Here is an 18,310-nt window from a genome sequence, read left to right on the forward strand (position 1 = left end):
ATTATTAGGCAACTTAATAAAAACCAAATCTCATCAGTGTAGGGTCCATGTGACATCCGTGCTGCCGGCAGAAAACGGAGATGTTACCGTGTGCTCCACACAAAAACACGGTCTGTGGGAAAACACTGAAGTGTGACCAAGTTCATTGATTTTTATGGGTCTACGTGAGCCCGTGTCTCTGGTACATTTGAAAACACGACGTCACACATACAGAAGACACAGACGTGTGAAGGAGGCCCTACATGTATCTAACACTGACGGCTTCGTCTTTGTGATATATATATATATATATATATATATATATATATATATATATATATATATTCACTGTATAGACACACTTTCTCATCTTTAGAACAACTGTTAAGAGGCGACTTTTGCAGCAGGCCTTCATGGTAAAATAGCTGCAAGGAAACCACTGCTAAGGACAGGCAACAAGCAGAAGAGACTTGTTTGGGCTAAAGATCACAAGGAATGGACATTAGACCAGTGGAAATGTGTGCTTTGGTCTGATGAGTCCAAATTTGAGATATTTGGATCCAACCACCATGTCTTTGTAGAGAAGGTGAACGGATGGACTCTACATGGCTGGTTCCCATCGTGAAGCATGGAGGAGGAGGTGTGATGGTGTGGGGGTGCTTTGCTGGTTACACTGTTGGGGATTTATTCAAAATTTATGGCATACAGAGCCAGCATGCCTACCACAGCATCTTGCAGCAGCGTGCTATTACATCCGGTTTGCGTTTAGTTGGACCATCATTTATTTTTCAACAGGACAATGACCCCAAACACACCTCCAGGCTGTGTAAGGGCTATTTGACTAAGAAGGAGAGTGATAGGGTGCTACACCAGATGACCTGGCCTCCACAGTCACCAGATCTGAACCCAATCGAGATGGTTTGGGGTGAGCTGGACCGCAGAGTGAAGGCAAAAGAGCCAAGTGCTAAGCATCTCTGGGAACTCCTTCAAGACTGTTGGAAGACCGTTTCCGGTGGGTGACTATCTCTTGAAGCTCAACAAGAGAATGCCAAGAGGCTGCAAAGTAGTAATCAAAGAAAAAGGTGGCTACTTTGAAGACATATTTTCAGTTGTTTCACACTTTTTTGTTAAGTATTTCATTCCACATGTGGTTGATACCTTTTAATGGCTAACTGAAAAGATGGTAATAATAGCAAGCTTTCGAGACTACATAGGTCTCTTCTTCAGGCTCAGTATAACACAAAATCTCAAGAGTCACATATTTTGTGTTATACTAAGCCTGAAGACGAGACCTATGTAGTCTCGAAAGCTTGCTATTATTACCATCTTTTCAGTTAGGCATTAAAAAGTATCAACCACTGAGGACTCTCAGTTCTTTTAAACAATTTTTTTATCTCTACTGGCTAACACGGTACAAAGATATATTTTACCTGTATTCCACATGTTTCACATAGTTTTGATGCCTTCAATGTGAATCTACAGTTTGCTGAGTCATGAAAATAAAGAAAACTCTTTGAATGAGAAGGTGTGTCCAAACTTTTGGTCTGTACTGTATATAAATATATATTTATATATATTACTATATATATATATATATATATATATATATATATATATATATAGTATATGTATGATTTAACTCGGCGGGCCATGTAAAAATGGTTGCTGAACTCTGTCCTGGGGTACGGTATATTTTTGAGATCTGCCATAACAATACAAGACTGAAAGTTTTAAGGATGCATGGTCCTAATGTATAATAAAGATGAAGCTTAATTTTGTGTGTCTCCTAAGTTATGAATATGTAGGGAAATAAGGGATAGTTTCCATTTGATAACATATTCTTTTGTATTATTATACATTAACTGAGGTTTAAAATGCTGTTCCATTTGGTTTCTGTGAAGAAAAAACAAAAAGCCAGCACTAAATGTGCACTTCAGCACTAAAAATTCCAAACTGTACTTATAAAAATTTTGATATTTTTGGCAAAAAAATTGCAATTTCTTGAGCTACCCCGCCACGTCACGGCAAATCTCATTTGGGGCAGTCCTACACTAAAATATTTTTATAAAATGTGCCATACGGCCTCACATATGAAATAGTAGAACTGCTCTTAGCAGCACTCACCTGGTCTATTTCAATCCCGTACCCATGACTGAGTCATGGCTGTGGGCGGGACAGGTCCAAGCAAATGCTGCATGACGTAAATAGCCTGTGGACAGGGCCTGATGACTGAATGTGAACAGTCACCAACCGCCAAAATCTAGACACGTGGAATACATCCCAAATTGGGGTGCATAGCAAGGTGGGGGTCAGCCACCGACCAATTCAATGAAGAAAAAACAAAAAGCCAGCACTAAATGTGCGCTTCAGCACTAAAAATTCCAAACTGTACTAATTATAAAAATTTTGAGATTTTTGGCAAAAAATTGCAATTTCTTGAGCTACCCCGCCACGTCACGGCAAATCTCATTTGGGGCAGTCCTACACTAAAATATTTTTATAAAATATGCCATACGGCCTCACATATGAATAGTAGAACTACTCTTAGCAGCACTCACCTGGTCTATTTCAATCCCGTACCCATGACTGAGTCATGGCTGTGGGCGGGACAGGTCTGAGCAAATGCTGCATGACGTAAATAGCCTGTGGACAGGGCCTGATGACTGAATGTGAACAGTCACCAACCGCCAAAATCTAGACACATGGAATACATCCCTGAATAATACAGACTGAAAGTTTTAAGGATGCATGGTCCTAATGTATAATAAAGATGAAGCTTAATTTTGTGTGTCTCCTAAGTTATGAATATGTAGGGAAATAAGGGAAAGTTTCTATTTGATAACATATTCTTTTGTATTATTATACATTAACTGATGTTTAAAATGCTGTTCCATTTGGTTTCTGTAGATATGATAATTTGTCTCTGTGAAATTTAGCTAAATTAGCTGCCAGAAAATGATTACCTCTGTTTGAGCATTTGCTTCGCCCTTCCTAGGTATCATACATCCCATTTTTCTGTGTATGCTCAAACACATATTATCAGTTGTACACGATTAAATCCCAAATTCTATTCAGTAACAAAGAATATGCTGCAGAAAAGCCTTCTTTTGGAAAGATCCGATTCATCTGATAACTTCTTTTTGTGCAGCCAATTATTAATCTAAGCATTTAATGGCGTAGGGATTCAGAATTAATTTGCTGTCATCTATATATAAAGTGTCATTCTCCTTGTCTGCTGTACCAGTCCCTTTTATGTCCATTGAAAGATTCTTACCTATTTATGGAGAGCAGATATTTACTTATTTACCTGTACTCCGTTTATTGCCTTTTTAGTACAAAACAGCAGCTGTTTACCCCTCTGAAAACATTGTGTTCACTGAATTGACCCTCCTTTCATTAGAACGTGATACATTTCTAAATCCTCTTAACAGACAGGATAATTTGCACGGTATACCTGTGTACATGACACCTTCATTCATTGTTGCTTCATATTCTGGTAATTATCATCCAATTGATAAGGTATCATTTAATTACATTGAAAAGTCTTAAATGCCTCATTATTAATAGTTATTCTAAACCGCTAGTTGGTACATTATATTTCTGTAAATACATCCGCATAAAGGAGTATGTGTTCTGCCTAGGTCTTTTCCATGCATAATAAGTAACCTGAATAAGATACAGCAACATTGATCTTGCAATATGGACACAGAAACTGGTGCAATGGTCTAAAAGTTGTCTGTATAAAATCTGGGAATTGTTAAAGGTAATGTGCCATCCGATTTATCAGAGAGCAGTGTGGCGCCCCTGACCTGGTCAGGCACCACTGAGTACTGCACCCATGCTGGGGACAGTACAATACAGGTAATCCAGATGGCTGACAGGGGTGTGGAACACAGGCGCATAGTGATCAGGTCTCACACATGTACCCATGAGAGGACCCCTGGGGATCCCAGGAGGGGGCAAAGCCTATACCTCCACTGGAATAGTGGCAGGGGGTTAAAAAAGCCTCCATCTCCTCTCAAGGGGTGTGGTGGAGAGTCTGGTTGCTAGGTGGCGTAGGCAGACACAAGTGGGGAAGGAAAGAGAGATAGGAGGAGTTAGTTAGAGCTGGGAGCTCGGACTGAGGAGATGTCAGCAGAAAGAGCAGAGATGGAAAAACCCACCAGTGAGTCGGTTAGAGCAGATCTCCAGAGGGCTCAGTGAGGAGCAGACCTGTGGGGCTGATGCTGTCTAACAGCGCCCGCGCAGTGACTACAGACGGGGGAGAACGGTCAACTAGGAGTGCTGCCTGAAAGCCAGCTTCAGCTAGAGAGTGCACGGAGTGGGAAGTAAGGAGACTTCTAGAGAGCACCAGGCCCAACCGGGCGGCAGATCCCGAAGCGAGGATAGATTCACCTTTCCCTGCTAAACCTGCCGGTGTGGGGCTCTTACAGCCCACACCACAACAACCAAAAGCCGCAGCCACGTAACCGCAAGTAGGGCCCATAGGTCACAGGAGGCAAGAGGCTGGAGTGGCCTGGCCCGGGGAACAAGCACACGGCAACACAAGAAGGGGAGAGAGGCTTGGAGCATCTTCCCTGGGTGACCCCCATAGGGACTCAAAGTCGGGGTCACCCCAAACTACCAAGGGCTAAGGAAGGCGAGTTTGTAGTCACCCTCATACAGTCAGCCGGAAGGATACCTGGTTCCCACCTGGTTCATCCCAGCTACGCCCGGGTTACTCACCCTGCCACCTGAAGTGAGTAAAAACCCTGAAAGACACTCTGCCTGTGTGTGGTCATTCTGTGACTTGTGGTACTACAGCTTTACAAAGGGCCCTGGGGCTTGCCTCACTCTCAGGAGGCTACTACACCCGACTGCACCCACCATCAGCCCCAGGTGCCTCCTAATCTGCAGTGGCGGTCCCCTCTGACCGCAAATCTGAGAGTGGCGTCACGATCAAAACTGAAGATTCCCTACCTGTGACCAGCACCAGCTACGTGGAGTCCCTGAAGGTATGCACTGATACAACACCTGCGGGGCTTCACATCTGGCGTCACGAACAGGATAAGGACTAGACCTGTTCAGACAGGTGACCATGTGCCTGGGCGGTCCGCTTGGAAAATTGGAAGCGCCGCCATATTGCCACCATGAAAAGCGCGCTGAAAAACAACAGCAGCCCGCGCTGGAAGAAGTTACCGCCCACGAAGAGGTGTGGCTACCCAGAGATCCCCTGCAGAGTTCTGACCTTGCCAGCTATGAGAGTGGAAGCGTCGAGAGACGGCGGGAAGGAAAGGAAGCCACAAGCCTGCTGCTGGGAGAGGAGCTGCTGAAAGAGGCAGAGCAGAAACTGGACAGCTTGTTACAGGAGGCAGCGAAGAGTCCACTGCTGGGAGACCGTGCAGAAGACGGCGCAGAAGAAATGGCGTCTGACCGCAGGAACCCAGAACCAGGCTCCGCTGCCTGGTGGTACCGAGAGCTGGCCCAGTTTTGCAACCGGCTGGAGACCCGGGTCGTGGAGCAGATTCGGGAGGAACGGATGGAACTGCAGGAGCTGACCGCGGCGGTTCGGGCTTATGAAGGGAGAGCTGCATGCCGGGTGCCAGGCGGGACGGCGACGACGCAGACCCCAGTGCTACCAACAACGGGTGAGTCGAATGATGCCCCGGCCCGCGCAAGTGCCCCGACCCCTGCTGCCACGTCCGCGGTCCCTGAAGAGGCGTCCGGTGCGGCGACGCTGAAGCAGGCCGCAGCCACGCCAGGTGCGGCCCGCCAAGCCCCGGCCGCCGCAGCGATGCCCTGCTCGGCCCGCCAAGATCAGGCCGCCGCAGCGATGCCCTGCCCGGCCCGCACAGACCAGGCCGCCGCCATGATAGGCGCGGCCCGCCAAGACCAGGCCGCCGCCATGCCAGGCGCGGCCCGCCAAGACCAGGCCATGCCAGGCGCGGCCCGCCAAGACCAGGCCGCCGCCATGATAGGCGCGGCCCGCCAAGACCAGGCCGCCGCCATGCCAGGCGCGGCCCGCCAAGGAAAGACTACCTCAGCATTTACCCCGGCCTGTAAGGCCAGAGCTGACACTGCTCCCCAGTCCCCGGAGGTCTCTAATAGGAAGCCCACGCTGGAGGAAGAATACTGGCAGATGAGGGCTGACATGGAGGCCAAGTTTCCCCAGTGGTTGGTGGATCTGTACCTGCGCCCCCCATGCACCCCTGAGGAGATTCAGGTAACCCCTGCAGCTACACCAGAGAGTCCCCCGCCTGGGCCAGCAGGAGAAAGTCCATCCCCAGTCCTGCCATCAGAGGAGTGCCAGGAAGAACTAAGGGGGAGAGGAGGCCAGGAGGCAGAAGGGCTAACTCCGACGCCAGCCGCAGCAGACTCCTACTCAGAGCCAGAAATGCTGCCATACTCCCGCTGGGATGAGGAGGACCTGACCCCCTCTGCAGAAGAAGAGCTGCCTAAGAGCTTCACCTGGGAGCCCACAGGCATGGACCCAGCCCGCAAGACACGGCGCAGAAGAACACAGTTTGCTCCAGCACCACAGTCTCCTGAACAGAGAGCAGTCACCGCCAGAGACCTAAAGGAGAAGCGTATGTTAAGAGAGTCCAAAGCCCAGGCTAGAGGACCCCTGTGTTATGGCATAGTGGAAGACTTTAATCTGAGAAGTGGCTATGGATTTATCGTAGCACCAGGAATAAAAGAAGGGATATTTGTAAACCGCAGAGATGTGAACGCTCATCTGCCAAGAGGACACCCTTGCAGAAATCTGAAAATGGGAGATTCGGTACAGTTTACCATGCACCAAGGTGAAAGGGGATTGTACGCACTTGACGTAACGCTATGTCCCAACAAACCCTACAGCCATCCCATGCAACAAGAAAGACAAGAAAGACAAGAAAGACAAGAAAGACAAGAAAGACAAGAAAGACAAGAAAGACAAGAAAGACAAGATAGAGATAAAGAACCAGATGTAGAAACAGATGAAGACCAAGAAAGGAAAGATAAAGATCCTACAGATGAAACAACCACAGACAAAGATCCTACAGATGAAACAACGACGGACGACGACGGAGAGCAAGAAAGTCACAGGTGCCGGTGCCCTACATGCCCACGCCCTGGTGAAATGGAGGAGTAGAGTAGAGAAAAGTAAAAGTAAAGTAAGAAGAGAAGTTACCAGTTAAAGTTTTGAAAAGTTTGTTTTGCAACGTTTACGTTTAAGCATGTGCCCACAAAAACTATTGTGAGAAAACCATAAACCTTAAGGCTATGAACTGGCTATAGCCACAAACTCTCGCAGTGTAAATAGTTACACCAGTGGCACCACCACCAGGGCCAGCCTGTTTAGGGGCTTGGCTCGTCTGCGACCAGGGGGGCCCGTCCGTAGAAAAGGGCCTTGGCTCACCTGCGATCAGAGAGCACGCCTGTTTATGGGGCCTTGGCTCACCACCACAAAGAGGGTACCTGGTCAGCACCAACTGTGGAGGCCGCCTCTGCATCCTGCCAGAAGAGGCTGACGGCGCGGATCCACCAGGCCAGGTATACCCTGAAACCACCAGCCCATGAAAGCCGCCTCTACATCCTGCCAGAAGTGGCTGAAGTCGCGGCCAACGGGAGAGGAAGATTGGAGGAAAGGTCTGGGGAAACGGATGGCCCAGATCTGGTTACCAACAGGACCGGTGACCCGCCTCCTGAGAGGGTTTTGGGTGGGTTAACGGACTTGTGGGTGGAGGGTGGTGATGTCTAATACCTGGTGCTTTTAAATGTTTTACCATGTTTTAATGTTTTATGCATTTTAAAATGTTGTCTTGCAGCCCGAGGACGTGCTGGTGATAACTAAGGGGGAATGTGGCGCCCCTGACCTGGTCAGGCACCACTGAGTACTGCACCCATGCTGGGGACAGTACAATACAGGTAATCCAGATGGCTGACAGGGGTGTGGAACACAGGCGCATAGTGATCAGGTCTCACACATGTACCCATGAGAGGACCCCTGGGGATCCCAGGAGGGGGCAAAGCCTATACCTCCACTGGAATAGTGGCAGGGGGTTAAAAAAGCCTCCATCTCCTCTCAAGGGGTGTGGTGGAGAGTCTGGTTGCTAGGTGGCGTAGGCAGACACAAGTGGGGAAGGAAAGAGAGATAGGAGGAGTTAGTTAGAGCTGGGAGCTCGGACTGAGGAGATGTCAGCAGAAAGAGCAGAGATGGAAAAACCCACCAGTGAGTCGGTTAGAGCAGATCTCCAGAGGGCTCAGTGAGGAGCAGACCTGTGGGGCTGATGCTGTCTAACAGCGCCCGCGCAGTGACTACAGACGGGGGAGAACGGTCAACTAGGAGTGCTGCCTGAAAGCCAGCTTCAGCTAGAGAGTGCACGGAGTGGGAAGTAAGGAGACTTCTAGAGAGCACCAGGCCCAACCGGGCGGCAGATCCCGAAGCGAGGATAGATTCACCTTTCCCTGCTAAACCTGCCGGTGTGGGGCTCTTACAGCCCACACCACAACAACCAAAAGCCGCAGCCACGTAACCGCAAGTAGGGCCCATAGGTCACAGGAGGCAAGAGGCTGGAGTGGCCTGGCCCGGGGAACAAGCACACGGCAACACAAGAAGGGGAGAGAGGCTTGGAGCATCTTCCCTGGGTGACCCCCATAGGGACTCAAAGTCGGGGTCACCCCAAACTACCAAGGGCTAAGGAAGGCGAGTTTGTAGTCACCCTCATACAGTCAGCCGGAAGGATACCTGGTTCCCACCTGGTTCATCCCAGCTACGCCCGGGTTACTCACCCTGCCACCTGAAGTGAGTAAAAACCCTGAAAGACACTCTGCCTGTGTGTGGTCATTCTGTGACTTGTGGTACTACAGCTTTACAAAGGGCCCTGGGGCTTGCCTCACTCTCAGGAGGCTACTACACCCGACTGCACCCACCATCAGCCCCAGGTGCCTCCTAATCTGCAGTGGCGGTCCCCTCTGACCGCAAATCTGAGAGTGGCGTCACGATCAAAACTGAAGATTCCCTACCTGTGACCAGCACCAGCTACGTGGAGTCCCTGAAGGTATGCACTGATACAACACCTGCGGGGCTTCACAGCAGCATAAACCAGAAACAGACTGTACTGGACTTCTTCCTGTAGTTTTGATAAAATCACTATTTCATCTGCTGTCGCTCAATATGAGTTTTTTTTGCTGTGTAGTACTAAAATATTTATGAGTTGTGTCAAACCCAACCTGATTGCTGTTGAACGTGTCCATCAAGTGGCAAGACCAGGGTTAGCTGAAGATCTTCAATACTGAGTAAGGGTCTTTGATACTGCTTTAAACTGCATTTGGATCAAGCAGCGTAAACCTGATGACAGATTCCATTCATAGATGTGACGCAAATGCTAACTTTTTAAACCAAAGGCCATTCCCGGCACAGACACTGACAAATTCTAACAGCACACAGTGCATGTGTGACACCCTGGCAAAACCAGGTAGTCACAAGAGTGGTCCACCCTCCTTGTTACAACCAAAAACCCACACCCAGGTATAACACACAGCCATTAAACCCTAGCCACCCCCTCATGACAATAGGGACACACCACTGCAGTGGGTGCGGTCAGGTGGATGAGAGCGCCCACCTAGGGGTCCTGAGGTGTCAGGGGCGGGGACACAACAGATCGGTTCAGATCAGTGTTGACTGTAGTCAAGTGGAGACATAGCAGTGCAGTCAGTTGAAGTTGACAGCGGAGTCAGCGGTAGGAGCACTTGGACGACCTGGTTAGGTGGCAGACAGTGAACAGGGCCACAGGCAACGGAGATCCGGTCGCGGGAGACCTTAAGTGGACCGGGGCAGGGTTGTAGCCCGCCTGTGCCGACAGCGGGAATCCGGTCCGGAGGCCGTGTACAGACGGGGTGCCTGGACCCTAGGACGAGGAAGATTGCATGCCCCTTGTTAACCAACCAGTTGAGGATGAGGTTTTAGGCCTTGTTCTCCCGAAGCCCAGAGAGCGAAACGGAAGCCCAACGCTGGGGATAGGGTGTCCCACAGAGATCCCAAGGGTCAGATTTCGCGGGCCACAGCTCCCAAACAAACTCAGTAGCGGGAGTGGACTTCCCCGTTCCATGCAGAGTTGTCCGACAGAAGAGATAAACACAGAGTGCAGGAGGAAGGGACACCTGTTTACTAAACCCGGGTGTGGGACCTGAATACACCCTCCAATGGCAGCCAGTCACTGGCAACTTGGTTTATCACTGGACTTGTGTGTGAATTACTGAACTATGAGTACACCATTGATCCCCGGTTCAACTCGGCACGCCACCTCCAACACCCATTACTCCCGTGTACCGACAACGGGCCCCCGGGACTACACCTCCCCTTCCCGTGGAGGGGATCCCATCTTGCTGCCCTCACTCCATCAGCCCCGGGCGCCCTATCACCAGGCAGCGGCGGTGTCACCATCCCTCACCGCAACCCACGGGTGGGGTCACAAACACAACAAACCCCCCTTGTAAATATTCCACTTTCCGACGGTTGTAAGGATGGACGGCCATGCGAGCCCGGGTCCGGTCACCACTCGAGCCGCAGCAGCGAACCCGGATCCGAACGGGCCCAGAGAAGCAGCAGTGGCCCCCGCCTGCAAGAACCCGAAGCTGGCGTCACAAACAGGATTCCTACCCCATCTGTAGACTTGGATGACATGCACCTTGAACAATAGACCATGAACTGTTGCAAAATTTTGAACTGCTGCCATCTTGCCCACCATCTTTGGCGCCAAAACAACAATACCGTCATCTTCTTCCCCAAAAAAGGCGCAAAGTCGAAGCCCCGCCCACTAAGATTGCGGGCGGAACCCGGTGACTCCCAAGACAGGAAGTGCAAAGAACAGTGGGTCCCGAGAGACGACTGTCGAAAAACCAAGGAGGAGGGCAGGAAGGAGTGGCATGTGATCCGAGAGGATAAAGTGCAGGGACACCAGGACTCTGCAGAACTTTGTTCCTGGACACTAGAGCGACAGGATGTCTCAGCGGTCCGGCAACCAGCATGTGGAGGGTCCAGTGCCCGGGACCGCCGACTGGATTGAGGAGCAGATGGAGAAGATGTGCCGAAGGATCCAGGCCCAGGCTCACTTCATCCTGACGAAGTGGACGACCGAAATGAAGGGCTTGGCTGCAGCTGTCCGGGCACGTGAGATGGAGATGACCTCGGAGGAGCGGGTAAGCAGTGACCCACACCCTTATGTTCCCCAGGAACCGGCTATCCTGGCTGAGGGGTCCAGCCTGCCCCCGTCCACCACGTTGCCTCCCTCGTCGCCCATGTCCACGGCCAGTGCCCCGATCGACCCGCTAATACAATCAGCGGCAGCGAAACCCGTGTTATCTATGGAGGAGGACCCAACAACAGGGACCTCGGGCCTCGCTTGCACCCCCGATCCAGCACCCGTCCCGGCCCCGAGCCAGGCCGCAACCCTGATGACATCCCATCCGGTCCCAAGCCAGGCCACAACCCCGAGGACGTCTTCCCCGGCCTCGGCAGTCCGCCCGGCCGCAACAGTGATGACATCGACTTCGATAGTCCGCCCGGCCGCAACGGAGGCGGCACCCGACCGGAAGCCTACCCCAGCTGCGACGACAGCCGCTCCCAAATACCATACCCCGGCTGTGGATCAGCCAGGATATACCTGCAGAGAGGCAGAGCAGGCCACTAATCGATGGGGCCCACGACAATATGAGGGGCCGGTCGCCGCCGGCGCCGAGGGCATCCGAGAGGGTCTAACTCCTGAGCAGGAAGGGGAGCACGGAACCTGTGCCCCGTACCGGGAGCAGCAGCCCCGCAAAGAAATCACCGCTCAGAAGAAGAAGAGGGTGGATGTGGTTGCCCGAACCCACTGGAAGAGGGGGCACTCCAACAGAAGTTCGGGGCCAGAAGTAATAAACATATGTTGCTATCGGTGTGAGGACTGGGGCCGGTATGCCTGGAAAGGTGATCAGTATACCCCAGTAGTGGGGAAGATAGTACCTGCCTCCACACTCACCCCTGACTTCCTGATAGAGTAAAGGAGTAGGTAGCGGATACCGGATACCCTTCTTTAGTTTACTGCTGTTGTCCCCCTGTTTTAAGAGTTAACCATGAACCATGGCTTCAGGACTCGCGAAGCCACCCAAAAACTTTCTTGGGCCTTGTAAATAACCCCCATATACCTTCTTGTGACCCCACCACCAGGACTGTAATGCCTCTGGAGAGGTTGGTTGGAGGAAGGGCCTGCGGTAGAATCGGCCGAGGCCCAGTCATCAACAAAACCGGTGGCTAACCTCCAGGCCAAGGGTTCCGGACCATGGAACTCTTGGGGTGGACTGGCGGGTAAGGACATTTACCTGGACATTCTGGACACCCACAGGAACTCGGGACGGTGTGACACCTGTGACTAGTGGTGGCACCGAGGGTGGGTTCAGGTGTTTTGGGTGGCGGGTAAAAGGGAAGAAGGAGATGCTGTTGTTTTCTCCATATAATTTTCTCCATATGAATTTACCCTATTTTTAACGTATATTGGTATGTCAGCTCCAGTCAAATAATTTAATTTAGTCTCCGATGGGGAACAACATTTTTATCAAAAGTTCCTTTCCAATTTATTTTTACATATATAGCTTTTTAATCTTTCCAAAATAATTTTTTATCCAAAACAGTCTTTTTTATGAAAATTCACATGGAAAATCAGTTGGGTCTCTATATTGATTTTATATCATCGCTTTTTTAACTAACAGTAACCTTCCTGTTTTTTAGTCACTCCCCATATTGCCAATATGGCATCACACATGCATTGCACCAAATGGAGGCAAAATGCACATTTATTGTCTTTTATCAATGTTTTTAATGCACATTTTATTTCATTATGTATTGGTGTTTTTTTTAAACCCGTATATACCATTGTTTTTTTATGAATGCAAAAGATCGGTATCTTCTAGGGGAGAGCCTTCCTAATCAACTAATTGTCTGAATGATCCCACCCCGATGGGGATTCAATCTGATTAAGGGAATAAGGATTCTCTTTTTTTTTTTTTTTTTTCTCTTCATCCAGTTTGTGTATTTAAGATTTGATTTTCCTGCATTTTACTGCTACCTGAGGAAGGGGGAGGTTGTACCCCCGAAACGCGTAGTGGCATGTAAATAATTAATAAATCTACATCCCAAATAACCTTATCACTACCTTTCTGAGCAGCGCAGCGAAACCGTGCATTTTTTTTTCCTTGCTTCAATATTTTATATGTTTGTTACCCTTTTTTCTTATTTCAGAAGCTGAAAAATAAACGTCAGTGGCCAGACAGCCTGAGGACGGGCTGTATTCAACCAAGGGGGAGTGTGACGCCCTGGCAAAACCAGGTAGTCACAAGAGTGGTCCACCCTCCTTGTTACCACCAAAAACCCACACCCAGGTATAACATACAGCCATTAAACCCTAGCCACCCCCTCATGACAATAGGGACACACCAGTGGGTGGGATCAGGCGGATGAGAACGCCCACCTAGGGGTCCTGAGGTGTCAGGGGCAGGAACACAACAGATCAGTTCAAATCAGTGTTGACTGTAGTCAAGTGGAGACAGAGCAGTGCAGTCAGTTGAATCTGACAGTTGACAGTGGAGTCAGGGGTAGGGGCCCCTGGATGACCTGGTTAGGTGGTAGACAGTGAACAGGGCCACAAGCGATGGAGATCCGGTTGCGGGAGACCTTAAGTGGACTGGGGAAGGGTTGTAGCCTGCCGGTGCCGACAGCGGGAATTCGGTCCGGAGGCCGTGCACAGACGGGGTACTTGGACCCTAGGACGAGGAAGGTTGCATGCCCCTTGTTAATCAACCAGTTGAGGACGAGGTTTCAGGCCTTGTTCTCCTGAAGCCCAGAGAGCGAAACGGAAGCCCAACGCGGGGGATAAGATGTCCGTCAGAACCCACAGAGATCCCAAGGGTCAGATTTCGCGGGCCACAGCTCCCAAACAAACTCAGTAGCGGGAATGGACTTCCCCGTTCCATGCGGAGTCATCCAACAGAAGAGACAAACACAGAGTGCAGTAGGAAGGGACACTTGTTTACTAAACCCGGGTGTGGGACCTGAATACACCCTCCAATGGCAGCCGGTCGCTGGCAACTTGGTTTATCACTGGACTTGTGTGTGAATTACTGAACTGTGAGTACACCATTGATCCCTGTTCCAACACGCCACCTCCAGCACCCATTACTCCTGTGTACCGACAACGGGCCCCCGGGACTACACCTCCCCTATCCGTGGAGGGAATCCCATCTTGCTGCCCTCACTCCATCAGCCCTGGGCGCCCCATCACCAGGCAGCGGCGGTGTCACCATCCCTGACCGCGACCCATGGGTGGAGTCACAAACACAACAAATCCCCTTGTAAATATTCCCCTTTCTAACGGTTGTGAGGACGGACGGCCATGCGAGCCCGGGTCCGGTCACCACTCAAGCCGCAACAGCGAACCCGGATCCGAGCGGGCCCAGAGAAGCGGCAGCGGCAGCGACCCCCGCCCGCAATACATGCAATGGGAGAATTCACAAGCCTGCACTTACATAGACTGCAGACTTTTCAATCTAGACTAGACAACCCCTTTAACAAAACCAGACAATGATGCCAGACATCAGTCATTTAAGTAGAAATGCAGGAAGGTAGTACAGGCATTGTCAAATGGTTAAAAATAGACTTATGCAGAATCAGTGTCACAATGTGACTGCAGGATAGTGAGGGCCAGGGGGCTCCTATACTGTCCCTCACGCTAATGAACTCTAACCCTGACCTCCGGATTACCCCTGAGGGTGGATATGCTGGAGTCTTGTACCTTACTGTCCTCCTGCCCAAATCTAATCTGCTATTCCCCCCTCCCCGGGAAAGAAGGGGCAGGAGTGTGATGGAAACACAGATTAAAACAAACAGGGTAAAACCAAAACTCAGATACACTGCAAACTCAGAGGAACAAAAAGAAAGAGACTAAGAAGAAAAGCAAGAGCAGGAAGGCAGCAACAAAAAGACAACAGGGTTTAACACTAGAAGTGTTACGGTTGCTGCGAGCACTGGAGACTATGTCCAGATTTCTTGCTACTGCACATGTGCAAGCGCTGGAGACTAAGTCCAGATTTCTTGCTACTGCACATGTGCGAGCGCTGGAGACTAAGTCCAGATTTCTTGCTACTGCACATGTGCGAGCGCTGGAGACTAAGTCCAGATTTCTTGCTACTGCACATGTGCGAGCGCCGGAGACTAAGTCCAATCTTGGAGCCATTGCACATGTGCGGGTGACATCATCGCTGACACGAGGTCACATGTCTCTGACACCTTCTATGCCGATTGGTCGCTGGTCATGTGCTTGTGACGTCTTGCTCGGTGATAGGCCAGCATGACGTCACTCCTGTCGTTCTGGCAGCGGATAGGCTCTGGTGTCCTCCATCTTGGATGAGGCACAGAGTCTATATAAGACCCTGACACACGCCGCATGGTGCTCAGTCCTCTTGGTTCATGCATATGAGTAGACGCTCTGTGCGCGTTCCTCTAGGCATTCCTCTGTCTATGCTAGGTGAGCGCTACCGGCAGGGTAGCGTTCTTATACCTTACAGCTTCGGCTGCTGTCCGTATCCTTACCTCTTAGGGGAGCGGACATAGGCAGGTGCCTGAGGCACATGGTCTGGCTGGGCCTTGTGATTCTACTCGTAGGTGGACGTTGCCGCTAGGGTAACGTTCCTTATACTGCGTCTGGCAGTTGTTCGTATCCTCGCACACTAGGGGAGCGAACAGAGGTAGGAGCTTTGTGCGGCTTACGCTGCTGTTCGTCTCTTTTGCACCACTAGAAGAGTGGACCTAGGCAGGTGCCATATCTAGTGGTTCGTGTCCTCGCACACTAGTGGAGCGAACGCAGGTAGGAGCTTTGTGCGGCTTATGCTGCTGTTCGTCTCTTTTGCACCACTAGAAGAGCGGACCTAGGTAGGTGCCATTTCGCACACATTGCCTTTGTCTCTGTGATTATTAACAGAGATCATTCCACACACCCTCCAAGTAAGGGAGGAATTGCTTTACTTATTTATTATATTTACTTACTTATTATATCCTTCTGTGAGTTAACAGAGGTATTGCACTCTGCCATAGTCTGCAGCAAAGTCTTTGCACGGTGGACCCTGACTGTCTGATACTCCTTTCGGTTATTATCAGACAGCCCCCCCCCGTAACAAGAAGTCCCAGAAATTTCAAGCTCCCTGGGTTCCAAAGGTAGAAATGTTAAATTACCCCTCTCTGGGACTTCTAGTGTTAATACAACAACTGCTCAAAGCAATATTGCACAACAACAACCAGTAAGTCTGGATCACAACATCTCACCAGACCAGTATAGGTAAACTATAGCTGGCATTACTGGAATAGTATAGCTAGCATATATAGGAGAGGAGCGAATATGACTGGTTCCCCCACAGCATGTGATCGAAGATACTAACAATCACCCCAGCAGAGATTAAGGGGTACTTTACACGTTGCGACATCGGTAGCATCGGCTAGCGATGTCGAGCGCGATAGTACCCGCCCCATCGCACATGCGATATCTTGTGATTGCTGCCGTAGTGAACATTATCGCTACGGCAGCATCACACGCACATACCTGGTCGGAGACGTCGCGGTGACTGCCGAACAATCCCTCCTTCAAGGGGGAGGTGCGTTCGGCATCACCGCAACGTCACGGTGACGTCACTAAGCGGCTGGCCAATAGAAGCGGAGGGGCAGAGATGAGCGGGACGTAACATCCCGCCCACCTTCTTCCTTCCGCATTGACGGTGGACACAGGTAAAGAGATGTTTGTCATTCCTGCAGCTTCACACTCAGCGATGTGTGGAGCTGCAGGAGCAACAAACAACATCGTACCTGCAGCAGTAGCGACATTATGAAAATGAACGACGTGACACAGATCAGCGATTTTTGACTGTTTTGCGCTCATTCATCGTCGCTCCTAGGATTTACACATTGTGATGTCGCTACCGGCGCCGGATGTGCGTCACAACAACCGTGACCCTGACGATATTTCAGTAGCGATGTCGCAACGTGTAAAGTACCCCTATCCCTTGCTAGGCAGAGTGCCACAATCTGTAGTTTCCACAGATCCTGAAGCTGCCATCACAGTTGGCGATGCCTGAAAAAATCTGCTTGTGACAATCAGGTGGTGTTTTAGTCATGGCATATAATTTTTTTAAAGTTATCAGAGATTATTAGGTACATATAGTGGTGGGAAAATATTAAATATTTGTAGGAATACAGTCTATGTAATAGACTGTTGGAATCTGGATGGATATCAGACTCTGACGTCCTTACACAGTTTCACATTACATGAATTTGCGCAAGGCAGTGATGTCATTAGTGCCGGCATAGCGGAGGAGGTGTGTTCTATGTTCTCCCCTATATTGTCATATTTGCAGTAAGACAGTAATATTAACAATAGTTCTCTCTTTTTTTTTACATTTCTTTGTATATTACTATGGAAAATATCAGAGGATATTTTACTAAATGCCTATTAAAAAAATCACAGTTTTGATATTTTGTAGGATAAATAATTAATGTGCATTATCTATTTTCTAAGGAAACAAATATTTAGCTTCCAGATTAAGAGTGAAAGGTCATTGCTAACAACTCAACCCTTTTCTTTTATGTACAAAATATAATTGGCCCAGGTAACCTGAGTTAATCTGTAAATTAAGATGTTCAAAAGACCTTTAACAAATATTCTTATTTTCACTATAAAAGTGCCCTTAATAGCATTCTCAGTAGCTTATCAAAATTAAAGATACATGAGATAAGACTTAGTTATAAAGCTAATCTTTTTTTGCCCAGCATGCACATATCTTTCTGATAGATTTTATAGTAACAAAAGGTAATAGGCTAGCACAATAGCTTACAGTCAAGTTTGTGATAAAGAAACATAAATCTTAAAATAAATCTTAAAAGCCTTCAGTCCTGTATGAAGGAAAGTTTCATGCCACAATCCTAAGTGGTAACGCCAATGTCCTCTTGGATGGGAAGGGCAGACACCACACACGGGTACTCTGGCCGATGTTTTGAACATGCGGCCCAATATATGTGTACTTATCTGTGAAGCTTTGTAGCAGAGGCCTGAAAATTTTGATGCAACATTAACTAATATTTGGAAGTGTTCATAGTTCCCCCTGGAGATGGGAAAATATGTTTATGTGAAACTGAAATTTAATTAAATTTGACAAAAATCACATTACAAATTCACAAAGAAATACTTCTCCACAAATGAAGTGTCACAGAATATCCACACGAGCCTTCAAATTTGATTTTTGACTGATCCGTTTATCCCTATTCACTCCAGTTTGACTAAAGCCCCAGTTCCAGCTG

Source organism: Anomaloglossus baeobatrachus, chromosome 4, assembly GCF_048569485.1.
Source record: "Anomaloglossus baeobatrachus isolate aAnoBae1 chromosome 4, aAnoBae1.hap1, whole genome shotgun sequence".
Classification (NCBI taxonomy): domain Eukaryota; kingdom Metazoa; phylum Chordata; class Amphibia; order Anura; family Aromobatidae; genus Anomaloglossus; species Anomaloglossus baeobatrachus.